At 34.1% G+C, this 14,906-nt stretch overlaps 1 long non-coding RNA gene across 1 annotated transcript in view; it reads left to right on the top strand.

Moving 5' to 3' along the window:
- The window catches only part of LOC131394881 (uncharacterized), a 135,217-nt gene that overhangs the window by 48,171 nt on the left and 72,140 nt on the right, over nucleotides 1–14,906 (top strand). The gene's annotated exons all lie outside the window — the stretch shown is intronic.

The following is a 14,906-nucleotide window of genomic DNA, read 5'->3' as shown; positions in this document are numbered from 1 at the left end:
GACATACAACTATCTACTGGGGCTTTGGGGGAAAAAAAAAAGAGGAGGATGGGCAATAGATGTTAGCTCAGAGCCGGTCTTCCTCAGAAAAAAAGAGGAGGGTTAGCATGGATGTTAGCTCAGGGCTGATCTTCCTCACACACACACAAAAAAGAATAGACAGCCCAGAAATTAACCCATGCCTGTATGTTCAATTAATTTTCAACAAAGGAACCAGGAGTGTACATTGGGGAAAGGATAGTCTCTACAATAAGTAATGTTAGAAAAACTGGATAACCACATGCAGAAAAATAAACTGGATCCCAATCTTACACCATACATAAAAATCAACTTAAAATGGGTTAAAGACTTGAACCTAAGATCCCAAACCATAAAACTCCTGGAAGAAAACATAGAGGTAAGCCTCTTGACAATGGTCTTGGCAATGATTTTTTGGATTTGACAATTAAAAACAAAGGTATCAAGGGCCGGCCCCATGGCTTAGTGGTTAAGAGCGCGTGCTCCGCTACTCGCGGCCCCGGATCCCTGACGCGCACTGACGTACCGCTTCTCTAGCTATGCTGAGGCCGCATCCCACATACAGCAACTAGAAGGATGTGCAGCTATGACATACAACTATCTACTGGGGCTTTGGGGGGTAAAAAAAAGGAGGAGGATTGACAATAGATGTTAGCTCAGAGCTGGTCTTCCTCAGCAAACAGAGGAGGATTAGCATGGATGTTAGCTCAGGGCTGATCTTCCTCACAAAAAAAAAAAAAAAGGTAACAAAATAAAAATAAACAACTGGGACTATATCAAATTAAAAAGTTTCTTCATAGCAAAGGAAATTATCAACAAAAAGAAAAGTCAACCTACAGAACGGGAGAAAACATTTGCAAACCACATACCCAATAAGAGGTTATTATCTAAAATATACAAGAAACTCATACAACTCAATAGCAAAAAACAAAAAAACTCCAATTAAAAATATGGGCAAAGAACCTGAATAGACCTTTTCCCAAGTAAGACATATAAACAGCCAACAGGTACATGAAAAGGCGCTTGACATCACTAATCATGGAAATACAAATTAAAACCACAATGAGATATCACCTCACACCTGTTATGTTGTCTATTCTCAAAAAGACAAGAGGCAAAAAATGCTGGCAAGGATCTGGAAAAAAGGAAAATCTTGTACACTGTAGCTGGGAATGTAAACTGGTATAGCTACTATAGAAAACAACATGGAGTTTCCTAAAGAAATTAAAAATAAAACTGCCATATATTCCAGCTGTCCCACTTCTGGTTATATATGCAAAGGAAACGAAAACAGGGCATGACAGACATAGCTGCACTCCCACGCTCATTGCAGCGTTATTCACAATAGCCAATCTATGGAAACAACCTAAGCGTCCGTCAGTGGATCAATGGATAAGAAAACATGATGTATCTATAAATATCTATATCTACATATAAAATATCATGATATATACATATATTTATAATGGAATATTATTCAGCATTAAAAATGGGGGAAATCCTGCCATTTGCAACAACATAGATGAACCTGGAGAGCAATATGCCAAGTGAAATATGACAGACAGAAAAAGATAAAAACTGCATGGTATCACTCGTATGTGGAACCCCCCAAAAAAAAGACGAACTCATACTCAAACAAAGAATGGGAGTTACCAGATCTGGGAAATGTGGGAAATAGGGAGAAGCTGTTAAAAGGATACAAACTTTGAGTTATAACGTAAATAAAGTCTGGGCATCTAATATATAACATGGTGAATATAGTTGATAATGCTGTATTGTATATTTGAAACTTGCTAAGACAATAGAACTTAGTGTTCTCACCAAAAAAAGAAAAAAAAAAGCAAATATGTGAAGTGATGGATATGTTAATTAACTTACTGGTGGGAATCCTTTCTCAATGCATACATATATCAAATCATCACATTGTACACTTTGAATATCTTACAATTTTATTTGTCATTTAAACTCGGTAAAGCTGGGGAAAAAAGATTATGTATTGCCAACTTACCATCACAGTGACTGGCACATAGTAAGAGCTCAATGGTTTTACTTAGCAATTAACTCCTTTTAACAAAAGTATAAGAAGCTTCAAAATTTACAGTTATTTTTAAGACTCTATAAAATATGTTATATTAAACATTAAAAAAATGTTTGAACTTGGTAAGGGTCAGAGCAAACGTTCTTAAAAATTCCAATGGAAATCTTCCTTCCTTCTAAAATAGAATAATCCGGAAATGTAAAGAATGTAAATTATTTATTAGGATTAAACTTTGAAATTAAAGATACAAGGAAACATAAATAGGAAGCTGGATACTTGAATCAAGTGTATACATAATTAAGCAAATAAAAATAATAATTTAAGGTTATGCTTTCAGTATTGCTCGTTTTTATCTTAGCTGAATTTTTGTTTTTAATATTCAAAAATAATCAAGTTCAACATTTGAACTTTTCATATTTTTCTTTTTATACGCAAGCCATTTTCCATAAAACTATTTATTCTTATAAAACAGGTTACCAAGTGTCATTGACTCTGTAGTGATCATGAGAAGGAGTCAGTTGGCTTATCTGAGTGGCTTACTGAGTACCCACATTAGCAGGGAGTAGATGTTTTATTTTGAACCAGAAGACAATATTGTACAGGGAACATTAGAACAATACTTGTAGAGGGGTAAATCAAAGGTAGAGCTACATAGAAGTAATATGTCAAGACCAAAGACACAAAACCAGTTCCAGGTACGTGGACCAGTCCCAACTTGAGGGTTATACAAATAGCAAAAGGATCAAAATAATTTCTGTAGGGGCTGTAAAGAATACAGCTGAGGTTCAAACATTAAAAAGTGCATGGTTGTAGTTTCTCAGAAATTTTAAGTATTCAGAACCATCTTTCAATTGAGAGTTCATGTATAGTCGTACGTAGCAGGAGGGAGTCAGATGAAATGATCCCATGTGGAAATTGCCATTTCTATATTTCAGTCCGAGTATTCACATAAACTAGAAACAATCTATTCAGTCTCAATGATCTGTGAAAAGGATATGTAAAGCAGGGAAAAAGGACTTAAACCAGATGGATGGGTTAACAATAGAACGTTTTACAAATTGCCAAGAAAATAAAAACAAGAGGTAGGAAACCACAGCCTTGACAAGAACATTTCCTCTGATCTGATAGAAGCCGAGATAAGTATGATGCTACATTTCTAGCAAACATAATCGTTGTGTTCACTATAAGAACCAATTGTTCCTAGCCATGTGGAACCAAAATTAATTTCTAAATTATGAACCAACAGATTGCAATGAGCTTCCCCATCATTTAGGAGTAGAAAGACCCAGATAATTGAATTTATTGTTACAGTGTTTAGTGAAAATGCTTAAGGAATATAAATTTTGCATATTATAATAGGATGACAGGTTTCAATGATGATTTTTCAAGAGTAAAGAAAAAATAGGGAAGGTGATGTCAGCATCATGGCAACATGAGGGTATCCTTGTTTTGTCCCCACCTCAGCAAAAAAAACTAAGCATCCATCCATGGACAAAAATTGTCTTTGAGGAAACCATATGATCAGCTCCATACACCAAAGGACCCGAGGAGGAGTCTCAACCACCTGTGCTTCAGGTAATAGACAGACAGACCTTGGCCCTGGCTATAGAACTACAGGCCTGTGAACCCGCTTCAGCCTTTCTCACCTGTGGTCCAGGAGCCCCTGGAAAACACTGTCTTAGATAATTACACATGGACAAGGGAGCTTTTGAGGATATCTAGTTTTCCAAAGAAGTTCCAGCACCTCATTGGAGCAAACAAAATGAGTTTAGACTCATTGGTGTGGGTAAGAGAAACAGTTTGATTTTATGTGCATCATCCCTCCCCCAAATCAGCATAGCTTAGGGCCATGAAGGATCCTCCTCAGCCTGTGCTTTCTCCTATGGAGGAAAGGAAAAACAGGTAAGTGATCACCCAGCTTCTCCAGCTCTGTGGGACACTGCCAAATGGGTTCATTTCTCTCTTGCTCCATCAAGAGTATTGAATCATGAACTATATGATTGGGGTCAGCAAGAGGCTGGGAGAGCAGCAGATAGGATCCTCAGAGAGCATTAAACAGATGTGGATACTACTAACTGTGTTGCAGACTCCATCAAGAAGATTGCCCATGAGCCACTGGGAATGCTTCACCTTCAGATCCCCCTCCAACTGGTCCACAGGCACCTCCAGTGCTCCATGTGCCTCACCCACACACAATTCCACCTCTGACTGGCTCCCTGTACATATGCAAGACTGTGGCAGTGAGAGTGAGCTTTGGCACATAGCTAGTGAGCATGTGCAGAAAGCTGGCCCAAATCTACAGGCCAAGGAGAGGCCACAAACTTAGCTTTAGTGCCACCTTTGGGAAAGCAAAAGAGATGCTGTCAGCGCTCAGCCTGGTGTGTTGCAGGATCAAGAGAAGTCACAAAAGTTTAAGAATTCTGCCACAAGAAAAAGCAAGAAGCATGGCACAGGTGTATCTATAGACAGGCTCAGAATCTCTAGTAGGGCTAGTGGAAGGTATTTCTCTCCTGAAGGCAGTGAGTAAAGACTGCTACTTCAGTAGCAGAAGGAGGAGGAGATGACTCAGGAGGAGATGTCTGCTACTTCAAATGTGAAGACAGCATTGCAAAACTTTAAGGAGCATTAAAAAATCAAGGAAACATGACACCACCAAAGGATCATAATAATCTTCCAGCAACTGAATCCAAAGACATGGAGATCTGAAATTCACCCAGTAAAGAAATCAAAACAGTTTTTTTGTTTTTGCTGAGAAAGATTCACCTCAGCTAACATCCGTTGCCAGTCTTCCTTTTTTTGTATATGAGCCACTGTGACAGCATAGCCACTGACAGACAAGTCATGTAAGTCCATGCCTGGGAATCAAACCCAGGCTGCTGAAGCAGAGTATGCTGAACTTAACCACTAGGCCACCAGGGCTGGCCCAAAACAGTTGTTTTAAGGAAACTCAATGAGCTACAAAAAAACACAGAAAGACAATTCAGCAAAATTGGGAAAACGATATGTGAACAAAATGAGAAACCTAACAAAGAGAAAGAAATCATAAAAAAAAACAAACAGAAATTTGGAAGCTAAAGAATACAATAATGAAGGGAGAAATAGACAACATTAAAATAATAGTAAGGGACCTCAATACCCCTCTTTCAACAGTGGATAGATTATCCAGACAGAAAGTCAATAAGGACACTTTGGAAATGAACTACACTTTAGACCAAATGGACCTAACAGATATAGACAGAAAATTCAATACAACAGTAGCACAATACACATTCTTCTCAAGTGCACTCAGAACATTCTCCAGCATAGAACATAGGATAGGTCACAAAATAAGTCTTAGCAAATTTAAGAAGAGTGAAATCATACTGAATATCTTTTCCAATGATAATCATATAAAACTAGAAATCAAAACAGGTGGAAGGCTAGAAATTTTTTAAAATATATGGAGATTAAACAACACATTCCTAAACAACAAATGTGTCAAAGAGGAAAACAAAAGGGAAATCAAAAAATATCTTGAAACAAATGAAAATGGAACCACAACATACCAAAACCTATGGTATGCTACAAAAGCAGTTCTAAGAGCAATTTATAGCAAAATACCTGTATTAAGAAGGAAGAAAGTTCTCAAACAACCTAACTTTACACCTCAAGGAACTAGAAAAAGAAGAAGAACTTAAGCCCAAAATTAGCGGAAGAAGGAAATAACAAAGATCAGAGGAAAAATAAATGAAATAGATATCAGAAAAGATCATGTTTTGAAAATACAAGCAAAATTAACAAACCTTTAGCTAGACCAAGAAAAATAGAGAGGACTCAAATAAATAAAATCAGAAATGAAAGAGAAGACATTACAACTGATTCCACAGATAAGCAAAAGATCATGAGACTACTAAGAAGAATTATATGCCAACAAATTGGACAACCTAGAATAAATTCCTAGAAATAGACAATGCACCAAGATTGAATCATAAAGAAATAGAAATTTTGAACAGATTAATAACTAATAAGGAGATTGAATCAGTAATCAAAATTATCCCAACAAAGAAAACCACAGGACCAGATTGTTCTCTGGTGCATTCTACTAAACATTTATAGAAAAATTAACACCAATCCTTCTCAAACTCTTCCAAAAAGTTGAAGAGGAGGGAACACTTCCCAACTCATTTTCTGAGGCTGGCATTATTTTGCCACCAAAGCTAGATAAGGTCACAACAAAAAAGAAAACTACAGACCAATATTCAGGTGCATACAGATGCAGAAATTCTCAACACAATATTAGCAAACCAAATGCAACAGTACATGTGGGATTCATCCCTGGAATGCAAGGATGGTTCAACATACAAAAATCTATAAATATGATACATCACATTAATAGAATGAAAGATAAAAATCATATGATAATCTCAACAGATGCAGAAAAATCATTTGACAAAATATAACATCCTTTCATGACAAAAATTATCAACAAATGGGGTATAGAAGGAACATACCTTAACATGATAAAGGCCATATATGACAAGCCCACAGGTAACATCATACTCAATGGTGAAAGGTTGAAAGCTTTTCTTCTAAGATCAGGGACAAGCCAATGGTATCCACTCTCACCAATTCTATTCAGCATACTACTGGAAGTCCTAGCCAGAGCAATCAGTAAGAAAAAGAAATAAAAGGTATCCAAATAAGAAATGAATAAACAAAATTGCCTTTGTAAATGACATGATCTTATATATTGAAAATCCTAAACTCCACCAAAAAACTGTTAGAACTAATCAATGAATTCAGTAAAATTGCCAGATGCAAAATCAATATACAATCAGTGTATTTCTATACACTAACAATGAATTATCCAAAAAAGAAATAAATAAAATAATCCCATTCAAATTAACATCAAAAACAATAAAATACTTAGGAATACATTTAACCAAGTAGGTGAAAGAAAACTACAAGACTTTGATGAAAGAAATTTGGGAAGGCACAAACAAATGGAAAGATATTCTATGTTTATGGATTAGAAGAATTAATATATTAAACCGTCCATACTACCCAAAGCCATCAATAAATTAAATGCAATCTCTGTAAAAATTCTAATAGTATTTGTTACAAAAATAGAAAAAAACAATCCTAAAATTGTGTGGGAATAGCCAAAGCAATCCCGAGAAAGAAAACAAAGCTAGAGGCATCACACTCTTGATTTCAAACTATATTAAAAAGCTGTAGTAATCAAAACAGCGTGGAGTATCATAAAAATAGACACATAGACCAATGGAACAGAATCAAGAGCCCAGAAATAAGTTCTTTCATTTACAGTCAACTAATATTTAATGAGGCAGCCAAGAATGCTCAAGGAGAAAAAAAAGACAGTCTCTTCAACAATTGGTGTTTGGAAAACTGGATAACCACATGAAGAAGAATGAATTTGGACTCCTAGCTTACAACAATCACAAAAATTAACTAAAAATAGATTAAAGACTTAAATATAAAATCTGAAACCTTAAAACTAGAAGAAAACATAGGGATGTAGTTGGTTGACATTGGTCTTGGCAATGATTTTTGGATATGACACCAAAAGCATAAGCAACAAAAACAAAAATTAATAAATGGGACTATATCAAACTAAAAAGCTTTTGCACAGCAAAAGATACAATCAACAAAATGAAAATTCAGCCTACTGAATGGGAGAAGATATTTGCGAATCATATATCTGATAAGGGGTTGACACCTAAAATATATTTTAAAAAACTCATATGACTCAATAGCAAAAAAATACAAACAATCCAATTTAAAAAATGAGCAGAAGAACTGAATAGACATTTTTCCAAGTCAGGCATACAAATGGCCAACATGTACACAAAAAGATGCTCAACATCAGTAATCAGCAGGGAAATGCAAATCAAAACCACAATGAGGTATCACTTCATTACCTGTTAGGTTGTCTATTATCAAGAAGATAAGAGATAACAAATGCTGACAAGGATGTGGAAGGGGAACTCTTGTTAACTGTTGATGGGAATGTAAATTGGTACAGCTACTATGGAAAGCAGTATGGAGTTTCTTCAAAAAATTAAAACTAGAACTACCATATGTTCCACCAAACCTACTTCAGGTATTTACTTAAAGGAAATGAAAATAAGATCTCAAAGAGATATCTGCACTTCTATGTTCATTGAGGCATTATTCACAATAGCCCAAATATGGAAACAAACTGTCCAAAAAATGAATGAATAAAGAAGATGTGGTATATATATATATATACAATGGAATGTTATTCAGCCATGAGAAAGAAGGAAATCCTGTCATTTGCAACAACATGGATGGACCTTGATGGTGTTATGTTAAGTGAAAAAAGTCAGAGAAAGACAAATACTGTATGATATTACTTACATGTGGAATCTAAGGAAGCTAAACTCATAGAAACAGAGACTAGAATGGTAGTTACCCGGAGCTGTGGGTTAGAGAAATGGGGAGATGTTGGTTAAAGAACATTAACTTCCAGTTATAAGATGAGTAAGTTCTGAGGATCTAATGTACAACATGATGATTTTGGTTAATAAGACTGTATTAATATGCTTGAAAGTTCTTAAGAGAGTAAATCTTATATTTACTTTCCCACCACAAAAAAGCTATGTGATGAGATGGAGGTGTTAGCTAACAGTATGGTGATAATCATTTTGCATTGTGTAAGTGTATCAAATCAACACGTTGTACATGTTAAACTTAAACAATGTTGTATGTCAATTATAGCTCAATAAAGCTGGAAAAATATATAATAAATGTGATGCTTATAAACAAAAACAAGAAAACTTCTGGAAAAAGAAAATTTCATTAAATTTAACAAGTATTATTCTTGACCAAAATTGGCCATTGTAAACATAGATTTTTTTATCTGCCTATTGATGAAGGAATTCTCCCATCTTTCCAACTTATTTTTTTCCACTATATTTGTCAAATTGTAATGGCAAAGTGTCTGGAAGAAATTATTATTATACATGAAATCTTATAATACATGGATATAATGAACAGAGATTAGTTAAATGGACTTTGGCATACTAGAATTAGGAAACACTCTAAACATAAGGGAGCTAAGTTTAAGATAAATAAAGATATACTAAGTATTGCTATGAAACATGGTGACCCAAGTAAACCATTGGGTCAAGTGTTTTAGAAATTTTAGAAGTATTTTTCTGTCTTAGAAATAAACATCATTTAAGAAAATTTGGATATGTGAGAAATATATTTCTATCTTGAAGGGGTTATCAAAACGAAACAAAAAAAGGACTAATGTGAGCTTAATTAATACATAGGCCAAAATTGATGGGTTAGGGTATTTTCATAGTGTCACATTTATTTTGTTAATCCCCAGGGCTGGATCACTACAAATTTCTTTTCTTTTCTTTTCTTTTTTTTTGTGAGGAAGACCAGTCCTGAGCTAACATCCAATGCCAATCCTCCTCTTTTTGCTGAGGAATATTGGCCCTGGCCTAACATCCATGCCCATCTTCCTCTACTTTATATGGGATGCCGCCACAGCATGGCTTGACAAGTGGTGCGTGGGTGCATGCTTGGGATCTGAACCTGGGAACCCCAGGCTGCCACAGTGGAGCACACCCACATAACCGCTGGGCAACCAGGCTGGCCCCTACAAATTTCTTAATATGTTGTTACATGATATACATCATCACAAAATTCAGAACATATTTATAGCAATCTCATATGGCTAGTTTATGTTGATTTAAAATTTAGCACTAGAATCAGAAGAATTGCTTTCAAAGTTAACTACACACGCCAAGGAAATAGCAGCAATCTCTAAATGTTGGTTAGACACCTCTCAGGTAGAAATATAGAATGCACACTGAAATATAAGAGTCTCTAGTCCAGGGGAGAGGTCTCACTGGAGATAGATAGGAGATGATGACTTCTGAGAACCAAGCCTTGGGCATGCCAATAATTACAACATAGTAATTATTGCTGTGTTTTGCATTTTTTCTTTGTTAATTGCTCTATTTATATTCAGTTCACTTTTAGTATGAAAATTTGAATAGTTCGTTATACATATTGTATCTCATTGCTGTTCTTTTCTGGAAAACCACTTTTGTTGATGAAATGAGTCTCTTTATTTGTAGTTTTAACTTTTTAAATCAAAAAACATGTTATGATGTGTTCATATTAATGACAAAATTAAAGTAAAATTACAACATTCATTTTGAAATTATCAAGGAGTAAAAAAAATGTCTTCATAGTTCGTCATTTATAGTTTGCTTCATTAGGCCCTGCAGCATAGACATGAACTTTAAAACCCTTATTATATTCATTATGTGACTTAAATAATAGGTGACTATATCCATGAAGCTATTACCAGTTTCCAGCATCCTGAAGGATTTTTCGTCTCATGTAAGTGATCAGAAGTTAAATGTTTTTAATTGAACGTTGGTATTTAGTTTGCGTTCTTTTTTTGTCCCTGTGGAATGACTTTTAATTCTCTCTACCTGTGCTAATGCAACCTGTAACAACAAATCCAAAAGACAGGAAGCCGACCCTACAGGAGGAAAACAAAGTCTTTTGAAATCTGCTTCCTTGGAAGGGATGTGCCCCTTACAAAAAGAGTTACTTTTGGAAGTTTGGCCTATGGTTTTGGAATGCAAGAGAAAAGAAAAATCTCAGCAAATTAACAATCAGTTTTGCAAGATTTTTTAGAAATAGCATTTTAAATAAAAGCAGCTAATTTTGCGAAGCCCTTACAGGTACTAATCATTGTGCTAAACCCTTCATGGAAATGATTTCATTTATCTTTACAACACCCTATAGTGTGGATATGTGGAAATAGGCCAATAATCCAGAGATATTCTTGTGAAGAAATTCAAAGTAATTTATTTAAAATACAGACACTAGCACTGTATATTTAATTTTCATCATGGTAATTGGTTAGTGTTATTGTCTATAAGAAATATATTGTTTAAATATGTTGAAATAAGTATTTTTAAAAGGAGCCTAAATTTATTCTTTGAGAATTCAGGTCATACATTTTATTAGAAGTAGATTTAAGATATACTTTAATTAAAAAAAATGAAAACTTAAAGATTGAACTATTTGGCATAAGTGATATACATAAGGTCTCCAACTTATAATCATTCAATTTACAATTTTTTTATTTTACCGTAGTTCAAAAGTGATACACATTCAGTAGAAACCCTACTTTGAATTTTCAAATTTGATCTTTTCCCAGGCTAGCGATATATGGTACAATACTCTTTGTTGATGCTGGGCACTGGCAGCACAGCTCACAGTCAGCCACATGATTGTAAGGATAAACAACCAATATACTTAAAACAATTCTGTACCCGGCAGCCATTCTGTTGTTCACTTTCAGTACAGTATTCAGTACATTACAGGAGATATTCAACACTTTGTTATAAAATAGGCTTTGTGTTAGATGATTTTGCCCAACTGTAGACTAATGTAACTGTTCTGAGCACCTTTAAGGTAGGCTAGGCTAAGCTATGATGTTCAGTAGGTTAAGTGTATTAAATACATTTCTGATTTATGAAATTTTCAACTTATGATGAGTTTATTGGGATGTAGTCAAGGAAGATCTGTATACCTATTTATATAGATATTTCCAAAAAAAATTCATGATTCTTAATCATTACCAAATTAAATGCTTTTCACATCTAACTAAAATATTTTATTCTCCAGCATTAGATACTCATCGCTTTAGGTTTAGAAAGATATATTTTGTAAGTATAAGTAAATAGACTAGGGAGTTGCATCAGAGAAATTAATGGAATCAATGAGAGAGATATAGAGTTATCAGATATGATGGTATTGCTTATCTATCCTGCATCCAACTAGGATAGTATGGTCCTAAGAAATAGGACTCACGTGAAAGGACTGCGGAGTTTTCTCAAATTGAAAAGCTCCTAGAATTAAACAAGGAAAGTCATTAACATATCTAAGGACTAAATGAATTAGAAATCTGATTAGCTAATATAGAACTCCAGGTTATTGCTGCAAATTTTATTTGGCGAATGAAGAATTGGGTAAGGTATAACTTGACTATAAGAATTTGGGACTACAGGACCATCTCCTTTGGGTTATGAAGTCATTGGTATAGAATGGAAAACAGCAGGGTTCAGTTACCCGATCAGAATAGCCTAAAAAATCCAGGCAGCAGCATAGATTTTTAGGCAATCTCAATCAATATCCACCAAGCCCAAATTGTTTGCAAGGATGTAACTATTACCTTAGTGTGCTAACATCTTTGCAGCCTAGGAAGATACAGAACTAGGTACAGGAATACATAAGAGAGTCACAACTCCCTGTTAATATTACCGTTAAGAAATCTTTGCATTTTCAAAATTTTCGATTTTAATTTAAAAAATTTTAGCAGTATATACTCTTTTGTGACTATTTCTTTCACGTAACATCCAAGAGAAATTAGTGCACACAAATATCCATAGCAGTTTTATTAACAATGGGAAAAAACTAGAAGGATGTCGATCAAGATAAAAATTTAAAAAGTTGCGGTAAATTCATGTAGGATACTCAGAGAAATAAGAAAGAAAACTAGTAGGCAACATCTTGGAGTAATTTTATTGATTGGTTCTTTTATGTTGAAATTTACTAATTTATATACTATACAGACATATTTAAAAGACTTTATATTTATCATATCTATAAGTTTAGTTTATAATATTTATCAAAGTACTTGAGAAAGATGTTAATTTAAATATTCAAAAGAAATTAAATATTTTAAATATGTAAAGATTGTTGAAAATTGTTGAAAGCATATGAATTTTCTAATGACCCCAAACATTTACCAAAGGCTACCTAAAACGTGGTTGCTAAATTTTATAGTCCTCATAACCTAGAATAAATTTTACACATCTAGACTTTAAAATTTGTAACTTCAGTAAATTGAAAATTAATTAAACTAAACTCCCCAGTGCTCATTTCTGTGAGCAAAACTGCCCTCCATAGCATCAAAACAACAAAAACCAAAAACTCTTAAATGTAGCAGCAAGCAGTTAGCACAAATTCAGCTTCAAGATGAAAAGAGATCACACTAATGGTCCCTTGGATTTTAAAAAGATTTTATGAGAGAGCACTTTGATCTGAAATATTTCGTAATGGTCTGTGGGTGCTAGTTTAGAGTTCTGCCTCTTCTGGTTAACTGTTTTGTGCCTTTTGTAAATGTGCTCATAAATGCACAGATAATGATGCGCTCCTTATTGGCATGGATTCTGTACAGTTTAACAATTTTTAAGGAAATATACTTTGTAATTTCTTCTGCCTTATAGTTGTATACTGAGATTTCTTTTTCAAGTTATTCTTTTATCCCCTCCAGTTTGTTTCTCTTCTTTTCTATTCTTGTATGTAATATAGTAAATAAATACAAATCTCAAGGGGATAATTTATTTCCCTTAATTATTACTGCCTTTTTGTTAATTTTTACAAAAGCACATACTGCACCATAATAATGGTAATAATAAAGTAACCTTAATTATTCACCTGGCATTCAGCTTGAAAAGAAAGGGTATGAAGAAGGAGAGTCTGAAAGATAAGTTAATGAGATCATTATCAGTATGTCTCTGTGTGTTTTTACATACTTCCCACCTCCAGGCTTTATAATTTCATAATACTTCATCATGAACATGAGTTTCTGTATTCTCCTGAAAAAAAGTTGTTTCTCCTAGCAATTATAATAAAATAAAATTTTAAAAAAGAAGAAGCTTTTAATGGAATTGCTTTAACATTCCTAAGGCTCCCTCGACTCCTGTTAGCAGATCTTATTCTTAGTATCTGTAGTAAAAGCACATTTCTCTCTTTTTGTTATACATTTCTAAATTTTCATTACTTCCTTGTAAACAATTAAATCACAAAGTAAGCAAAGCCACTTGAATGGTGGCTGAACAGCCATCACTACTACACAGCATTCAAAATTGAAAATGAACACAGTTTAGTTTTACCAGCTAATTTAGTTAGGTATCACCCTAAGGCATCAACACAATTTATCACTATCACTGCAGCCTGGCATGAAGGCACAATCACCAGTAGCTTTTACAAAGCAAATTAAGAACTTTCTAAGTCCTCTTTGCTCAGAAAAGGAAAACAAACATTTAATATTCTTTATGTATAAATCCTTGGTGTTCAACTCCAGTGTCAGGATTAGCCTTAACATTTGGAAGTAAGAAGTCCTAATACAAAAATACTCTGCTGTGTGTAATTATTTATGGTTCTCAGATTCCTAAAAATTATAGCCTTCAAAAGGCTATGTTTATGTTGAAAAATAAATTTTGTTCAAAATAGACAGGAAACTCTACTATCATTCTTGCTAATAATTAAAATGTAATTACCTTTATTCATTATTTATCTTTTCAAACTGTTTAATTCTTATAAAATCATGTATTGAATGCTGCAAATTTCATTTATTTTTTTAATAGACTTCAATTTTTAAGAGCAGTTTTGGGTTCATAACAAAATTGAGAGAAAGATACAGAGATTCCCCATATACCCCCAGCCCTTTCTCATGCATAGTCTCCTCATTATCAAATTCCCCCAAAAGAGTGGTACGTTTATTAAAATTGATGAATCTACATTGATGCATCATTATTACCCAAAGGCAATAGTTTACATTAGGATTCCTTTTAGTGTTTTACATTGTGTAGGTTTGGACAAATGCATGATGACATATATTTACCATTATAGTATCATACAGTGTAGTTCCACTGCCCTAGAAATCCTCAATGCTCCACCAATTCAGCCTTCCTTCTCCTCATAGCTCTGGCAACCACTAGTCTTTTTACTATCTCCATGGTTTTGCCTTTTCCAGGGTGTCATATAGCTGTAATCATGC

Source organism: Diceros bicornis, chromosome 1 (assembly GCF_020826845.1).
Source record: "Diceros bicornis minor isolate mBicDic1 chromosome 1, mDicBic1.mat.cur, whole genome shotgun sequence".
NCBI lineage: Eukaryota > Metazoa > Chordata > Mammalia > Perissodactyla > Rhinocerotidae > Diceros > Diceros bicornis.
Note: the sequence above shows the minus strand (reverse complement) of the source record. Positions and strands in the feature narration are given on the sequence as shown.